Source organism: Camellia sinensis, chromosome 8 (assembly GCF_055761805.1).
Source record: "Camellia sinensis isolate YWXY chromosome 8, ASM5576180v1, whole genome shotgun sequence".
NCBI classification, from domain to species: Eukaryota; Viridiplantae; Streptophyta; class Magnoliopsida; order Ericales; family Theaceae; genus Camellia; species Camellia sinensis.
Window position 1 is genome coordinate 5,218,561 of NC_138968.1, and position 3,647 is coordinate 5,222,207.

The window sequence follows — 3,647 nt, forward strand, 5'->3', positions numbered from 1 at the left end:
CTCGAACACCTATACGGATTCTCCTGCACAGTGGCAGATATGTAAATACGGCGTTTACTTATAATTTCTCCCGCGTTACGGTTCGAACATTCGAACACCTATACGCATTCTCCTGCACAGTGGCAGATATGTAAATACGGCGTTTACATAAAATTTCTCGCGCGTTACGGTTCGAACATTCGAACACCTATACGCATTCTCCTGCACAGTGGCAGATATGTAAATACGGCGTTTACTTAAAATTTCTCGCGCGGTACGTTTCGAACACTCGAACACCTATACGGATTCTCCTGCAAAGTGGCAGATATGTAAATACGGCGTTTACTTACAATTTCTTGCGCGTTACGTTTCGAACACTCGAAAACCTATACGGATTCTCCTGCACAGTGGCAGATATGTAAATACGGCGTGTACTTACAATTTCTGGCGCGTTACGTTTCGCACACTCGAACAGGTGTACGGATTCTCCTGCACAGTGGCAGATATGTAAATACGGCGTTTACTTACAATTTCTCACGCGTTACGTTTCGAACACTCGAACACCTATACGGATTCTCCTGCACAGTGGCAGATATGTAAATACGGCGTTTACTTACCATTTCTCAAGCATCACGGTTCGAACACTCGAACACCTATACGGATTCTCCTGCACAATGGCAGATATGTAAATACGGCGTTTACTTACCATTTCTCAAGCATTACGGTTCGAACACTCGAACACGTATACGGATTCTCCTGCACAGTGGCAGATATGTAAATACGGCATTTACTTACAATTTCTCGCGCGTTACGGTTCGAACACTCGAACACCTATACAGATTCTCCTGCACAGTGGCAGATATGTAAATAAGGCGTTTACTTACAATTTCTCGCGCGTTACGGTTCGAACACTCGAACACCTATACGGATTCTGCTGCACAGTGGCAGATATGTAAATACGGTGTTTACTTACAATTTCTCATGCGTTACGGTTCAAACACTCGAACACGTATACGGATTCTCCTGCACAATGGCAGATATGTAATTACGGCGTTTACTTACAATTTCTCACGCCTTACGATTCGAGCATTCGAACACCAATACGGATTCTCCTGCACAGTGGCAGATATGTAATTACGGCGTTTACTTACAATTTCTCACGCGTTACGGTTCGAACACCCGAACACCTAGACGGATTCCCCTGCACAGTGGCAGATATGTAAATACGGCGTTTACTTACAGTTTCTCGCGCGTTACGTTTCGAAAATTCGAACACCTATACGGATTCTCCTGCACAGTTGCAGATATGCAAATACGGCATTTACTTACAATTTCTCGCGCGTTACGGCACGAACACTCGAACACCTATACGGATTCTCCTGCACAGTGGCAGATATGTAAATACGGCGTGTACTTATAATTTCTCGCGCGTTACGGCTCGAACACTCGAACACCAATACGGATTCTCCTGCACAGTGGCAGATATGTAAATACGGCGTTTACTTACAATTTCTCGCGCGTTACGTTTCGAACACTCGAACACCTATACGGATTCTCCTACACAGTGGCAGATATGTAAATACAGCGTTTACTTACAATTTCTTGCGCGTTACGTTTCGAACACTCGAACACCTATACGGATTCCCCTGTACAGTGGCAGATATGTAAATACGGCGTTTACTTACAATTTCTTGCGCGTTACGTTTCGAACACTCGAACACCTATACGGATTCTCCGGCACAGTGGCAGATATGTAAATACGGCGTTTACTTACAATTTCTCGCGCGTTACGTTTCGCACAATCGAACAGGTGTACGGATTCTCCTGCACAGTGGCAGATATGTAAATATGGCGTTTACTTACAATTTCTCACGCGTTACGTTTCGAACACTCGAACACCTATACGGATTCTCCTGCACAGTGGCTGATATGTAAATACGGTGTTTACTTACAATTTCTCGCGCGTTACGTTTCGAACACTCGAACACCTATACGGATTCTCCTACACAGTGGCAGATATGTAAATACGGCGTTTACTTACAATTTCTCGCGCATTACGGTTCGAACACTCGAACACCTATACGGATTCTACTGCACAGTGGCAGATATGTAAATACGGCGTTTACTTATAATTTCTCCCGCGTTACGGTTCGAACATTCGAACACCTATACGCATTCTCCTGCACAGTGGCAGATATGTAAATACGGCGTTTACTTACAATTTCTCGCGCGTTACGGTTCGAACACTCGAACACGTATACGGATTCTGCTGCGCAGTGGTAGATATGTAAATACGGTGTTTACTTACAATTTCTCACGCGTTACGGTTCAAACACTCGAACACGTATTCGGATTCTCCTGCACAATGGTAGATATGTAAATACGGCGTTTACTTACAATTTCTCACGCCTTACGATTCGAGCACTCGAACACCAATACGGATTCTCCTGCACAGTGGCAGATATGTAATTACGGCGTTTACTTACAATTTCTCACGCGTTACTGTTCGAACACCCGAACACCTAGACGGATTCCCCTGCACAGTGGCAGATATGTAAATACGGCGTATACTTACAGTTTCTCGCGCGTTACGTTTCGAAAATTCGAACACCTATACGGATTCTCCTGCACAGTTGCAGATATGTAAATACGGCGTTTACTTACAATTTCTCGCGCGTTACGGCTCGAACACTCGAACACCTATACGGATTCTCCTGCACAGTGGCAGATATGTAAATACGGCGTTTACTTACAATTTCTCGCGCATTACGGTTCGAACACTCGAACACCTATACGGATTCTCCTGCACAGTGGCAGATATGTAAATACGGCGTTTACTTATAATTTCTCCCGCGTTACGGTTCGAACATTCGAACACCTATACGCATTCTCCTGCACAGTGGCAGATATGTAAATACGGCGTTTACATAAAATTTCTCGCGCGTTACGGTTCGAACATTCGAACACCTATACGCATTCTCCTGCACAGTGGCAGATATGTAAATACGGCGTTTACTTAAAATTTCTCGCGCGGTACGTTTCGAACACTCGAACACCTATACGGATTCTCCTGCAAAGTGGCAGATATGTAAATACGGCGTTTACTTACAATTTCTTGCGCGTTACGTTTCGAACACTCGAAAACCTATACGGATTCTCCTGCACAGTGGCAGATATGTAAATACGGCGTGTACTTACAATTTCTGGCGCGTTACGTTTCGCACACTCGAACAGGTGTACGGATTCTCCTGCACAGTGGCAGATATGTAAATACGGCGTTTACTTACAATTTCTCACGCGTTACGTTTCGAACACTCGAACACCTATACGGATTCTCCTGCACAGTGGCAAATATGTAAATACGGCGTTTACTTACCATTTCTCAAGCATCACGGTTCGAACACTCGAACACCTATACGGATTCTCCTGCACAATGGCAGATATGTAAATACGGCGTTTACTTACCATTTCTCAAGCATTACGGTTCGAACACTCGAACACGTATACGGATTCTCCTGCACAGTGGCAGATATGTAAATACGGCATTTACTTACAATTTCTCGCGCGTTACGGTTCGAACACTCGAACACCTATACAGATTCTCCTGCACAGTGGCAGATATGTAAATAAGCCGTTTACTTACAATTTCTCGCGCGTTACGGTTCGAA